The following is a 12,888-nucleotide window of genomic DNA, read 5'->3' on the forward strand; positions in this document are numbered from 1 at the left end:
TCACACGGATTTCAGACGCCTGGTCCCTAATCTTGCGACGCCCTCTGCTGGGTGTTGTGTTGCCTTTTGATCTCACCGAGACTTTTGGGGTTTGTTTCTGTCGCGAGTCTGTCTTTCACAGCTCACCTAGCACAAGTCTCTCTGGCTGAAATGGCCTCTCTGCGTCAGCATCGTGGCCTCACTCAGCCATTAAAAACATCACTGGGACCTCTGACATGCTGACATGAAGTGTCAAGAGAGAGTGGCGGAGACGCACTTAAGCCAGAGAGAAGATGAAAAGGGGGCGTGGCTGCTAAACGCTTCACTCTCGGCGCAAGGCGCGAACACAGGCTAAAGGACACCTTTCGGCACACCGAGCTCTCAGCGTACACCTGGAGGATGCGGGCATCGATCCCGCTGCTTCTCGCATGCAAAGCGGGCGCTCTACCATGTGAGCTAATCCCCCTCGCTGTGCCTTCCCCCTCGGCGTCGCCTTGTGCCGCTTGTTCCCCTCTTACCGGGCGCCGTCCACTGCCCTTCGCCTGCAAGGCAGTCGGCTTTCTTGACTTATTGATGAAGGTCTGACGGGACGAGCGAATGACGCCTCCCCCCGTCCTCCAGCTCGCTGACAACACAAAAGCGGAAGAGTCGCTGTGGCTCGTTGGTCTAGGCGTATGATTCTCGCTTCGGGTGCGAGAGGTCCCGGGTTCAAATCCCGGACGAGCCCTTTTCCTCCTCTGCCACACTCCTGGGAACTGATATCCACATCACCTCGCAGCGTCTGCTTACGGCAAACGATGGAAGGTGACTGATGACTGAAGGAGCCTGGTCAATCCTCATCACGTGGCACAATGACAGCGTGCAGTCAGCTGTCCAAGGCGGCAACCTCGTTGCTCGTTCAAGAGAACACGTCCTGAAAACCCCTCACCACTATGTCGTAAATGAGCACCGCGAACGCTTGTTGTCATGCGTCATTACTTGAGAAATGCAGAAGCAAAAACTGCCCCCTCTCAGCCACCGAAACGTGTGCGGGGCTCGCCTTTCGCTCTCTGCGCCTCGCATATTTATGGAGCTGTCTGCTCTTCTTTCTGTTGAAGTACTCAAAATACGGGGCGTCCCGCAGAGCGTGATGTGCTCGCTGACAGCTTTCAATATTTAAAGGAAAACTATGAGCTCGATGGCTCGAATGTGAATGTTTAGCAATCGTTGATCAAACGCACGTCTTCTAAGGATTCGTGAGAGTATCCTCAGCACTGTTTTCGCTCGGATATACTTTTCATTTGCTAAGCTGCCAAATTGGACGAGAAAATGCCGGAGACGCACTCAGTGCAGACTGAGGCGGGGAAGGAGGCGTGGCCCTTCAATGCTTGACAGCTGAAGGACGTTCAGCGGAGGAGAACCTATCAGAAGTCGCAGAGGCTAAAGGAGAGCACCCGGCTCCCAGAGCTCCAGACTCGGACCTGGAGGATGCGGGCATCGATCCCGCTACCTCTCGCATGCTAAGCGAGCGCTCTACCATTTGAGCTAATCCCCCTCGCTTCAGGCGTCTCGGCATCATGTCTTACCGCCTCTGCCCCTCTTACCGGACACCACCCGCTGCCCTTGGTCTGCAAGGCAGTCCTTTCAAGTGCGATGAAGACGCCGGGAGCTTCGTTGCCTATTGTACGAGCTGAACTTTGGTGCTCCTCAGTTCAATGCTCTTTCCATCAAGTCATCTTGTCTTTTGACGCTTCGTGTTTTGCGCTCCTTTGACTCTCGGCATATCGGGTGACTTGAAACACTGAAGTTGTTGCTTACGGAGTGTGGAACATTGTTTTGCAACTGTCATGACGCTGTGTGAGCCTTTCTTCGGCAACAGGGGCAGGCTGACAGCAGCGCCAGCGAAAGTTAGGGCAAATTTCTGGACTTAATTGTGAATGTGAATGTTATGTAGGAAAGGGGTGCGGCTTTGCTCCTCTCCCGTGTAAAGGTGACGCTTTCCAGGTGGTAGGCAAGCAGAGGTGGTTCTGAGCGAATAGTTGCTGCCAGTGTCTGAAAAGAGCAAGAGAGCAAGCGGCCCTGCCCCGTGTGAGGATCGAACTCACGACCTTCAGATTATGAGACTGACGCGCTACCTGCTGCGCCAACGAGGCCAGCTGCGGTGTGCCGGCCAGAAAGCTTGCCTCACACGGATTTCAGACGCCTGGTCCCTAATCTTGCGACGCCCTCTGCTGGGTGTTGTGTTGCCTTTTGATCTCACCGAGACTTTTGGGGTTTGTTTCTGTCGCGAGTCTGTCTTTCACAGCTCACCTAGCACAAGTCTCTTTGGCTGAAATGGCCTCTCTGCGTCAGCATCGTGGCCTCACTCAGCCATTAAAAACATCACTGGGACCTCTGACATGCTGACATGAAGTGTCAAGAGAGAGTGGCGGAGACGCACTTAAGCCAGAGAGAAGATGAAAAGGGGGCGTGGCTGCTAAACGCTTCACTCTCGGCGCAAGGCGCGAACACAGGCTAAAGGACACCTTTCGGCACACCGAGCTCTCAGCGTACACCTGGAGGATGCGGGCATCGATCCCGCTACCTCTCGCATGCAAAGCGAGCGCTCTACCATGTGAGCTAAACCCCCTCGCTGCGCCTTTCCCCTCGGCGTCGCCTTGTGCCGCTTGTTCCCCTCTTACCGGGCGCCGTCCACTGCCCTTCGCCTGCAAGGCAGTCGGCTTTCTTGACTTATTGATGAAGGTCTGACGGGACGAGCGAATGACGCCTCCCCCCGTCCTCCAGCTCGCTGACAACACAAAAGCGGAAGAGTCGCTGTGGCTCGTTGGTCTAGGCGTATGATTCTCGCTTTGGGTGCGAGAGGTCCCGGGTTCAAATCCCGGACGAGCCCTTTTCCTCCTCTGCCACACTCGAATCTGGGAACTGATATCCACATCACCTCGCAGCGTCTGCTTACGGAAAACGATGGAAGGTGACTGATGACTGAAGGAGCCTGGTCAATCCTCATCACGTGGCACAATGACAGCGTGCAGTCAGCTGTCCAAGGCGGCAACCTCGTTGCTCGTTCAAGAGAACACGTCCTGAAAACCCCTCACCACTATGTCGTAAATGAGCACCGCGAACGCTTGTTGTCATGCGTCATTACTTGAGAAATGCAGAAGCAAAAACTGCCCCCTCTCAGCCACCGAAACGTGTGCGGGGCTCGCCTTTCGCTCTCTGCGCCTCGCATATTTATGGAGCTGTCTGCTCTTCTTTCTGTTGAAGTACTCAAAATACGGGGCGTCCCGCAGAGCGTGATGTGCTCGCTGACAGCTTTCAATTTTTAAAGGAAAACTATGAGCTCGATGGCTCGAATGTGAATGTTTAGCAATCGTTGATCAAACGCACGTCTTCTAAGGATTCGTGAGAGTATCCTCAGCACTGTTTTCGCTCGGATATACTTTTCATTTGCTAAGCTGCCAAATTGGACGAGAAAATGCCGGAGACGCACTCAGTGCAGACTGAGGCGGGGAAGGAGGCGTGGCCCTTCAATGCTTGACAGCTGAAGGACGTTCAGCGGAGGAGATCCTATCAGAAGTCGCAGAGGCTAAAGGAGAGCACCCGGCTCCCAGAGCACCAGACTCGGACCTGGAGGATGCGGGCATCGATCCCGCTACCTCTCGCATGCTAAGCGAGCGCTCTACCATTTGAGCTAATCCCCCTCGCTTCAGGCGTCTCGGCATCATGTCTTACCGCCTCTGCCCCTCTTACCGGACACCACCCGCTGCCCTTGGTCTGCAAGGCAGTCCTTTCAAGTGCGATGAAGATGCCGGGAGCTTCGTTGCCTATTGTACGAGCTGAACTTTGGTGCTCCTCAGTTCAATGCTCTTTCCATCAAGTCATCTTGTCTTTTGACGCTTCGTGTTTTGCGCTCCTTTGACTCTCGGCATATCGGGTGACTTGAAACACTGAAGTTGTTGCTTACGGAGTGTGGAACATTGTTTTGCAACTGTCATGACGCTGTGTGAGCCTTTCTTCGGCAACAGGGGCAGGCTGACAGCAGCGCCAGCGAAAGTTAGGGCAAATTTCTGGACTTAATTGTGAATGTGAATGTTATGTAGGAAAGGGGTGCGGCTTTGCTCCTCTCCCGTGTAAAGGTGACGCTTTCCAGGTGGTAGGCAAGCAGAGGTGGTTCTGAGCGAATAGTTGCTGCCAGTGTCTGAAAAGAGCAAGAGAGCAAGCGGCCCTGCCCCGTGTGAGGATCGAACTCACGACCTTCAGATTATGAGACTGACGCGCTACCTGCTGCGCCAACGAGGCCAGCTGCGGCGTGCCGGCCAGAAAGATTGCCTCACACGGATTTCAGACGCCTGGTCTCTAATTTTGCGACGCCCTCTGCTGGGTGTTGTGTTTGCCTTTTGATCTCACCGAGACTTTTGGAGTTTGTTTCTGTCGCGAGTCTGTCTTTCACAGCTCACCTAGCACAAGTCTCTCTGGCTGAAATGGCCTCTCTGCGTCAGCATCGTGGCCTCACTCAGCCATTAAAAACATCACTGGGACCTCTGACATGCTGACATGAAGTGTCAAGAGAGAGTGGCGGAGACGCACTTAAGCCAGAGAGAAGATGAAAAGGGGGCGTGGCTGCTAAACGCTTCACTCTCGGCGCAAGGCGCGAACACAGGCTAAAGGACACCTTTCGGCACACCGAGCTCTCAGCGTACACCTGGAGGATGCGGGCATCGATCCCGCTACCTCTCGCATGCAAAGCGAGCGCTCTACCATGTGAGCTAAACCCCCTCGCTGCGCCTTCCCCCTCGGCGTCGCCTTGTGCCGCTTGTTCCCCTCTTACCGGGCGCCGTCCACTGCCCTTCGCCTGCAAGGCAGTCGGCTTTCTTGACTTATTGATGAAGGTCTGACGGGACGAGCGAATGACGCCTCCCCCCGTCCTCCAGCTCGCTGACAACACAAAAGCGGAAGAGTCGCTGTGGCTCGTTGGTCTAGGCGTATGATTCTCGCTTCGGGTGCGAGAGGTCCCGGGTTCAAATCCCGGACGAGCCCTTTTCCTCCTCTGCCACACTCCTGGGAACTGATATCCACATCACCTCGCAGCGTCTGCTTACGGCAAACGATGGAAGGTGACTGATGACTGAAGGAGCCTGGTCAATCCTCATCACGTGGCACAATGACAGCGTGCAGTCAGCTGTCCAAGGCGGCAACCTCGTTGCTCGTTCAAGAGAACACGTCCTGAAAACCCCTCACCACTATGTCGTAAATGTGCACCGCGAACGCTTGTTGTCATGCGTCATTACTTGAGAAATGCAGAAGCAAAAACTGCCCCCTCTCAGCCACCGAAACGTGTGCGGGGCTCGCCTTTCGCTCTCTGCGCCTCGCATATTTATGGAGCTGTCTGCTCTTCTTTCTGTTGAAGTACTCAAAATACGGGGCGTCCCGCAGAGCGTGATGTGCTCGCTGACAGCTTTCAATTTTTAAAGGAAAACTATGAGCTCGATGGCTCGAATGTGAATGTTTAGCAATCGTTGATCAAACGCACGTCTTCTAAGGATTCGTGAGAGTATCCTCAGCACTGTTTTCGCTCGGATATACTTTTCATTTGCTAAGCTGCCAAATTGGACGAGAAAATGCCGGAGACGCACTCAGTGCAGACTGAGGCGGGGAAGGAGGCGTGGCCCTTCAATGCTTGACAGCTGAAGGACGTTCAGCGGAGGAGAACCTATCAGAAGTCGCAGAGGCTAAAGGAGAGCACCCGGCTCCCAGAGCTCCAGACTCGGACCTGGAGGATGCGGGCATCGATCCCGCTACCTCTCGCAGGCTAAGCGAGCGCTCTACCATTTGAGCTAATCCCCCTCGCTTCAGGTGTCTCGGCATCATGTCTTACCGCCTCTGCCCCTCTTACCGGACACCACCCGCTGCCCTTGGTCTGCAAGGCAGTCCTTTCAAGTGCGATGAAGACGCCGGGAGCTTCGTTGCCTATTGTACGAGCTGAACTTTGGTGCTCCTCAGTTCAATGCTCTTTCCATCAAGTCATCTTGTCTTTTGACGCTTCGTGTTTTGCGCTCCTTTGACTCTCGGCATATCGGGTGACTTGAAACACTGAAGTTGTTGCTTACGGAGTGTGGAACATTGTTTTGCAACTGTCATGACGCTGTGTGAGCCTTTCTTCGGCAACAGGGGCAGGCTGACAGCAGCGCCAGCGAAAGTTAGGGCAAATTTCTGGACTTAATTGTGAATGTGAATGTTATGTAGGAAAGGGGTGCGGCTTTGCTCCTCTCCCGTGTAAAGGTGACGCTTTCCAGGTGGTAGGCAAGCAGAGGTGGTTCTGAGCGAATAGTTGCTGCCAGTGTCTGAAAAGAGCAAGAGAGCAAGCGGCCCTGCCCCGTGTGAGGATCGAACTCACGACCTTCAGATTATGAGACTGACGCGCTACCTGCTGCGCCAACGAGGCCAGCTGCGGCGTGCCGGCCAGAAAGATTGCCTCACACGGATTTCAGACGCCTGGTCCCTAATCTTGCGACGCCCTCTGCTGGGTGTTGTGTTGCCTTTTGATCTCACCGAGACTTTTGGGGTTTGTTTCTGTCGCGAGTCTGTCTTTCACAGCTCACCTAGCACAAGTCTCTCTGGCTGAAATGGCCTCTCTGCGTCAGCATCGTGGCCTCACTCAGCCATTAAAAACATCACTGGGACCTCTGACATGCTGACATGAAGTGTCAAGAGAGAGTGGCGGAGACGCACTTAAGCCAGAGAGAAGATGAAAAGGGGGCGTGGCTGCTAAACGCTTCACTCTCGGCGCAAGGCGCGAACACAGGCTAAAGGACACCTTTCGGCACACCGAGCTCTCAGCGTACACCTGGAGGATGCGGGCATCGATCCCGCTGCTTCTCGCATGCAAAGCGGGCGCTCTACCATGTGAGCTAATCCCCCTCGCTGTGCCTTCCCCCTCGGCGTCGCCTTGTGCCGCTTGTTCCCCTCTTACCGGGCGCCGTCCACTGCCCTTCGCCTGCAAGGCAGTCGGCTTTCTTGACTTATTGATGAAGGTCTGACGGGACGAGCGAATGACGCCTCCCCCCGTCCTCCAGCTCGCTGACAACACAAAAGCGGAAGAGTCGCTGTGGCTCGTTGGTCTAGGCGTATGATTCTCGCTTCGGGTGCGAGAGGTCCCGGGTTCAAATCCCGGACGAGCCCTTTTCCTCCTCTGCCACACTCCTGGGAACTGATATCCACATCACCTCGCAGCGTCTGCTTACGGCAAACGATGGAAGGTGACTGATGACTGAAGGAGCCTGGTCAATCCTCATCACGTGGCACAATGACAGCGTGCAGTCAGCTGTCCAAGGCGGCAACCTCGTTGCTCGTTCAAGAGAACACGTCCTGAAAACCCCTCACCACTATGTCGTAAATGAGCACCGCGAACGCTTGTTGTCATGCGTCATTACTTGAGAAATGCAGAAGCAAAAACTGCCCCCTCTCAGCCACCGAAACGTGTGCGGGGCTCGCCTTTCGCTCTCTGCGCCTCGCATATTTATGGAGCTGTCTGCTCTTCTTTCTGTTGAAGTACTCAAAATACGGGGCGTCCCGCAGAGCGTGATGTGCTCGCTGACAGCTTTCAATATTTAAAGGAAAACTATGAGCTCGATGGCTCGAATGTGAATGTTTAGCAATCGTTGATCAAACGCACGTCTTCTAAGGATTCGTGAGAGTATCCTCAGCACTGTTTTCGCTCGGATATACTTTTCATTTGCTAAGCTGCCAAATTGGACGAGAAAATGCCGGAGACGCACTCAGTGCAGACTGAGGCGGGGAAGGAGGCGTGGCCCTTCAATGCTTGACAGCTGAAGGACGTTCAGCGGAGGAGAACCTATCAGAAGTCGCAGAGGCTAAAGGAGAGCACCCGGCTCCCAGAGCTCCAGACTCGGACCTGGAGGATGCGGGCATCGATCCCGCTACCTCTCGCATGCTAAGCGAGCGCTCTACCATTTGAGCTAATCCCCCTCGCTTCAGGCGTCTCGGCATCATGTCTTACCGCCTCTGCCCCTCTTACCGGACACCACCCGCTGCCCTTGGTCTGCAAGGCAGTCCTTTCAAGTGCGATGAAGACGCCGGGAGCTTCGTTGCCTATTGTACGAGCTGAACTTTGGTGCTCCTCAGTTCAATGCTCTTTCCATCAAGTCATCTTGTCTTTTGACGCTTCGTGTTTTGCGCTCCTTTGACTCTCGGCATATCGGGTGACTTGAAACACTGAAGTTGTTGCTTACGGAGTGTGGAACATTGTTTTGCAACTGTCATGACGCTGTGTGAGCCTTTCTTCGGCAACAGGGGCAGGCTGACAGCAGCGCCAGCGAAAGTTAGGGCAAATTTCTGGACTTAATTGTGAATGTGAATGTTATGTAGGAAAGGGGTGCGGCTTTGCTCCTCTCCCGTGTAAAGGTGACGCTTTCCAGGTGGTAGGCAAGCAGAGGTGGTTCTGAGCGAATAGTTGCTGCCAGTGTCTGAAAAGAGCAAGAGAGCAAGCGGCCCTGCCCCGTGTGAGGATCGAACTCACGACCTTCAGATTATGAGACTGACGCGCTACCTGCTGCGCCAACGAGGCCAGCTGCGGTGTGCCGGCCAGAAAGCTTGCCTCACACGGATTTCAGACGCCTGGTCCCTAATCTTGCGACGCCCTCTGCTGGGTGTTGTGTTGCCTTTTGATCTCACCGAGACTTTTGGGGTTTGTTTCTGTCGCGAGTCTGTCTTTCACAGCTCACCTAGCACAAGTCTCTTTGGCTGAAATGGCCTCTCTGCGTCAGCATCGTGGCCTCACTCAGCCATTAAAAACATCACTGGGACCTCTGACATGCTGACATGAAGTGTCAAGAGAGAGTGGCGGAGACGCACTTAAGCCAGAGAGAAGATGAAAAGGGGGCGTGGCTGCTAAACGCTTCACTCTCGGCGCAAGGCGCGAACACAGGCTAAAGGACACCTTTCGGCACACCGAGCTCTCAGCGTACACCTGGAGGATGCGGGCATCGATCCCGCTACCTCTCGCATGCAAAGCGAGCGCTCTACCATGTGAGCTAAACCCCCTCGCTGCGCCTTTCCCCTCGGCGTCGCCTTGTGCCGCTTGTTCCCCTCTTACCGGGCGCCGTCCACTGCCCTTCGCCTGCAAGGCAGTCGGCTTTCTTGACTTATTGATGAAGGTCTGACGGGACGAGCGAATGACGCCTCCCCCCGTCCTCCAGCTCGCTGACAACACAAAAGCGGAAGAGTCGCTGTGGCTCGTTGGTCTAGGCGTATGATTCTCGCTTTGGGTGCGAGAGGTCCCGGGTTCAAATCCCGGACGAGCCCTTTTCCTCCTCTGCCACACTCGAATCTGGGAACTGATATCCACATCACCTCGCAGCGTCTGCTTACGGAAAACGATGGAAGGTGACTGATGACTGAAGGAGCCTGGTCAATCCTCATCACGTGGCACAATGACAGCGTGCAGTCAGCTGTCCAAGGCGGCAACCTCGTTGCTCGTTCAAGAGAACACGTCCTGAAAACCCCTCACCACTATGTCGTAAATGAGCACCGCGAACGCTTGTTGTCATGCGTCATTACTTGAGAAATGCAGAAGCAAAAACTGCCCCCTCTCAGCCACCGAAACGTGTGCGGGGCTCGCCTTTCGCTCTCTGCGCCTCGCATATTTATGGAGCTGTCTGCTCTTCTTTCTGTTGAAGTACTCAAAATACGGGGCGTCCCGCAGAGCGTGATGTGCTCGCTGACAGCTTTCAATTTTTAAAGGAAAACTATGAGCTCGATGGCTCGAATGTGAATGTTTAGCAATCGTTGATCAAACGCACGTCTTCTAAGGATTCGTGAGAGTATCCTCAGCACTGTTTTCGCTCGGATATACTTTTCATTTGCTAAGCTGCCAAATTGGACGAGAAAATGCCGGAGACGCACTCAGTGCAGACTGAGGCGGGGAAGGAGGCGTGGCCCTTCAATGCTTGACAGCTGAAGGACGTTCAGCGGAGGAGAACCTATCAGAAGTCGCAGAGGCTAAAGGAGAGCACCCGTCTCCCAGAGCTCCAGACTCGGACCTGGAGGATGCGGGCATCGATCCCGCTACCTCTCGCATGCTAAGCGAGCGCTCTACCATTTGAGCTAATCCCCCTTGCTTCAGGTGTCTCGGCATCATGTCTTACCGCCTCTGCCCCTCTTACCGGACACCACCCGCTGCCCTTGGTCTGCAAGGCAGTCCTTTCAAGTGCGATGAAGACGCCGGGAGCTTCGTTGCCTATTGTACGAGCTGAACTTTGGTGCTCCTCAGTTCAATGCTCTTTCCATCAAGTCATCTTGTCTTTTGACGCTTCGTGTTTTGCGCTCCTTTGACTCTCGGCATATCGGGTGACTTGAAACACTGAAGTTGTTGCTTACGGAGTGTGGAACATTGTTTTGCAACTGTCATGACGCTGTGTGAGCCTTTCTTCGGCAACAGGGGCAGGCTGACAGCAGCGCCAGCGAAAGTTAGGGCAAATTTCTGGACTTAATTGTGAATGTGAATGTTATGTAGGAAAGGGGTGCGGCTTTGCTCCTCTCCCGTGTAAAGGTGACGCTTTCCAGGTGGTAGGCAAGCAGAGGTGGTTCTGAGCGAATAGTTGCTGCCAGTGTCTGAAAAGAGCAAGAGAGCAAGCGGCCCTGCCCCGTGTGAGGATCGAACTCACGACCTTCAGATTATGAGACTGACGCGCTACCTGCTGCGCCAACGAGGCCAGCTGCGGCGTGCCGGCCAGAAAGATTGCCTCACACGGATTTCAGACGCCTGGTCCCTAATCTTGCGACGCCCTCTGCTGGGTGTTGTGTTGCCTTTTGATCTCACCGAGACTTTTGGGGTTTGTTTCTGTCGCGAGTCTGTCTTTCACAGCTCACCTAGCACAAGTCTCTCTGGCTGAAATGGCCTCTCTGCGTCAGCATCGTGGCCTCACTCAGCCATTAAAAACATCACTGGGACCTCTGACATGCTGACATGAAGTGTCAAGAGAGAGTGGCGGAGACGCACTTAAGCCAGAGAGAAGATGAAAAGGGGGCGTGGCTGCTAAACGCTTCACTCTCGGCGCAAGGCGCGAACACAGGCTAAAGGACACCTTTCGGCACACCGAGCTCTCAGCGTACACCTGGAGGATGCGGGCATCGATCCCGCTACTTCTCGCATGCAAAGCGGGCGCTCTACCATGTGAGCTAATCCCCCTCGCTGTGCCTTCCCCCTCGGCGTCGCCTTGTGCCGCTTGTTCCCCTCTTACCGGGCGCCGTCCACTGCCCTTCGCCTGCAAGGCAGTCGGCTTTCTTGACTTATTGATGAAGGTCTGACGGGACGAGCGAATGACGCCTCCCCCCGTCCTCCAGCTCGCTGACAACACAAAAGCGGAAGAGTCGCTGTGGCTCGTTGGTCTAGGCGTATGATTCTCGCTTCGGGTGCTAGAGGTCCCGGGTTCAAATCCCGGACGAGCCCTTTTCCTCCTCTGCCACACTCCTGGGAACTGATATCCACATCACCTCGCAGCGTCTGCTTACGGCAAACGATGGAAGGTGACTGATGACTGAAGGAGCCTGGTCAATCCTCATCACGTGGCACAATGACAGCGTGCAGTCAGCTGTCCAAGGCGGCAACCTCGTTGCTCGTTCAAGAGAACACGTCCTGAAAACCCCTCACCACTATGTCGTAAATGAGCACCCCGAACGCTTGTTGTCATGCGTCATTACTTGAGAAATGCAGAAGCAAAAACTGCCCCCTCTCAGCCACCGAAACGTGTACGGGGCTCGCCTTTCGCTCTCTGCGCCTCGCATATTTATGGAGCTGTCTGCTCTTCTTTCTGTTGAAGTACTCAAAATACGGGGCGTCCCGCAGAGCGTGATGTGCTCGCTGACAGCTTTCAATATTTAAAGGAAAACTATGAGCTCGATGGCTCGAATGTGAATGTTTAGCAATCATTGATCAAACGCACGTCTTCTAAGGATTCGTGAGAGTATCCTCAGCACTGTTTTCGCTCGGATATACTTTTCATTTGCTAAGCTGCCAAATTGGACGAGAAAATGCCGGAGACGCACTCAGTGCAGACTGAGGCGGGGAAGGAGGCGTGGCCCTTCAATGCTTGACAGCTGAAGGACGTTCAGCGGAGGAGAACCTATCAGAAGTCGCAGAGGCTAAAGGAGAGCACCCGTCTCCCAGAGCTCCAGACTCGGACCTGGAGGATGCGGGCATCGATCCCGCTACCTCTCGCATGCTAAGCGAGCGCTCTACCATTTGAGCTAATCCCCCTCGCTTCAGGCGTCTCGGCATCATGTCTTACCGCCTCTGCCCCTCTTACCGGACACCACCCGCTGCCCTTGGTCTGCAAGGCAGTCCTTTCAAGTGCGATGAAGACGCCGGGAGCTTCGTTGCCTATTGTACGAGCTGAACTTTGGTGCTCCTCAGTTCAATGCTCTTTCCATCAAGTCATCTTGTCTTTTGACGCTTCGTGTTTTGCGCTCCTTTGACTCTCGGCATATCGGGTGACTTGAAACACTGAAGTTGTTGCTTACGGAGTGTGGAACATTGTTTTGCAACTGTCATGACGCTGTGTGAGCCTTTCTTCGGCAACAGGGGCAGGCTGACAGCAGCGCCAGCGAAAGTTAGGGTAAATTTCTGGACTTAATTGTGAATGTGAATGTTATGTAGGAAAGGGGTGCGGCTTTGCTCCTCTCCCGTGTAAAGGTGACGCTTTCCAGGTGGTAGGCAAGCAGAGGTGGTTCTGAGCGAATAGTTGCTGCCAGTGTCTGAAAAGAGCAAGAGAGCAAGCGGCCCTGCCCCATGTGAGGATCGAACTCACGACCTTCAGATTATGAGACTGACGCGCTACCTGCTGCGCCAACGAGGCCAGCTGCGGCGTGCCGGCCAGAAAGCTTGCCTCACACGGATTTCAGACGCCTGGTCCC

The 12,888-nt window shown here is 54.5% G+C and overlaps 16 non-coding genes across 16 annotated transcripts; 5 read left to right on the top strand and 11 right to left on the bottom strand.

Moving 5' to 3' along the window:
* Positions 1 to 634: 634 nt before the first annotated feature.
* trnap-cgg (transfer RNA proline (anticodon CGG)) lies at positions 635 to 706 on the top strand. The gene has a single exon. It is a non-coding gene; the product is annotated as a tRNA-Pro (tRNA).
* Positions 707 to 1,440: 734 nt separating this feature from the next.
* trnaa-agc (transfer RNA alanine (anticodon AGC)) lies at positions 1,441 to 1,513 on the bottom strand. Its single transcript has one exon. It is a non-coding gene; the product is annotated as a tRNA-Ala (tRNA).
* A 525-nt stretch (positions 1,514 to 2,038) lies between these two features.
* trnam-cau (transfer RNA methionine (anticodon CAU)) lies at positions 2,039 to 2,111 on the bottom strand. The gene has a single exon. It is a non-coding gene; the product is annotated as a tRNA-Met (tRNA).
* A 665-nt stretch (positions 2,112 to 2,776) lies between these two features.
* trnap-ugg (transfer RNA proline (anticodon UGG)) lies at positions 2,777 to 2,848 on the top strand. The gene has a single exon. It is a non-coding gene; the product is annotated as a tRNA-Pro (tRNA).
* A 738-nt stretch (positions 2,849 to 3,586) lies between these two features.
* Positions 3,587 to 3,659, bottom strand: trnaa-agc (transfer RNA alanine (anticodon AGC)). The gene has a single exon. It is a non-coding gene; the product is annotated as a tRNA-Ala (tRNA).
* Positions 3,660 to 4,184: 525 nt separating this feature from the next.
* Positions 4,185 to 4,257, bottom strand: trnam-cau (transfer RNA methionine (anticodon CAU)). Its single transcript has one exon. It is a non-coding gene; the product is annotated as a tRNA-Met (tRNA).
* Positions 4,258 to 4,923: 666 nt separating this feature from the next.
* Positions 4,924 to 4,995, top strand: trnap-cgg (transfer RNA proline (anticodon CGG)). Its single transcript has one exon. It is a non-coding gene; the product is annotated as a tRNA-Pro (tRNA).
* Positions 4,996 to 6,327: 1,332 nt separating this feature from the next.
* trnam-cau (transfer RNA methionine (anticodon CAU)) lies at positions 6,328 to 6,400 on the bottom strand. The gene has a single exon. It is a non-coding gene; the product is annotated as a tRNA-Met (tRNA).
* A 665-nt stretch (positions 6,401 to 7,065) lies between these two features.
* Positions 7,066 to 7,137, top strand: trnap-cgg (transfer RNA proline (anticodon CGG)). The gene has a single exon. It is a non-coding gene; the product is annotated as a tRNA-Pro (tRNA).
* A 734-nt stretch (positions 7,138 to 7,871) lies between these two features.
* trnaa-agc (transfer RNA alanine (anticodon AGC)) lies at positions 7,872 to 7,944 on the bottom strand. The gene has a single exon. It is a non-coding gene; the product is annotated as a tRNA-Ala (tRNA).
* A 525-nt stretch (positions 7,945 to 8,469) lies between these two features.
* Positions 8,470 to 8,542, bottom strand: trnam-cau (transfer RNA methionine (anticodon CAU)). Its single transcript has one exon. It is a non-coding gene; the product is annotated as a tRNA-Met (tRNA).
* Positions 8,543 to 9,207: 665 nt separating this feature from the next.
* On the top strand, positions 9,208 to 9,279 carry trnap-ugg (transfer RNA proline (anticodon UGG)). The gene has a single exon. It is a non-coding gene; the product is annotated as a tRNA-Pro (tRNA).
* Positions 9,280 to 10,017: 738 nt separating this feature from the next.
* Positions 10,018 to 10,090, bottom strand: trnaa-agc (transfer RNA alanine (anticodon AGC)). Its single transcript has one exon. It is a non-coding gene; the product is annotated as a tRNA-Ala (tRNA).
* A 525-nt stretch (positions 10,091 to 10,615) lies between these two features.
* On the bottom strand, positions 10,616 to 10,688 carry trnam-cau (transfer RNA methionine (anticodon CAU)). Its single transcript has one exon. It is a non-coding gene; the product is annotated as a tRNA-Met (tRNA).
* Positions 10,689 to 12,159: 1,471 nt separating this feature from the next.
* On the bottom strand, positions 12,160 to 12,232 carry trnaa-agc (transfer RNA alanine (anticodon AGC)). The gene has a single exon. It is a non-coding gene; the product is annotated as a tRNA-Ala (tRNA).
* Positions 12,233 to 12,757: 525 nt separating this feature from the next.
* trnam-cau (transfer RNA methionine (anticodon CAU)) lies at positions 12,758 to 12,830 on the bottom strand. The gene has a single exon. It is a non-coding gene; the product is annotated as a tRNA-Met (tRNA).
* Positions 12,831 to 12,888: the final 58 nt, after the last annotated feature.

This window comes from Atractosteus spatula, chromosome 5 (genome assembly GCF_055471065.1).
Source record: "Atractosteus spatula isolate fAtrSpa1 chromosome 5, fAtrSpa1.hap1, whole genome shotgun sequence".
In the NCBI taxonomy this organism is placed as follows: Eukaryota; Metazoa; Chordata; class Actinopteri; order Semionotiformes; family Lepisosteidae; genus Atractosteus; species Atractosteus spatula.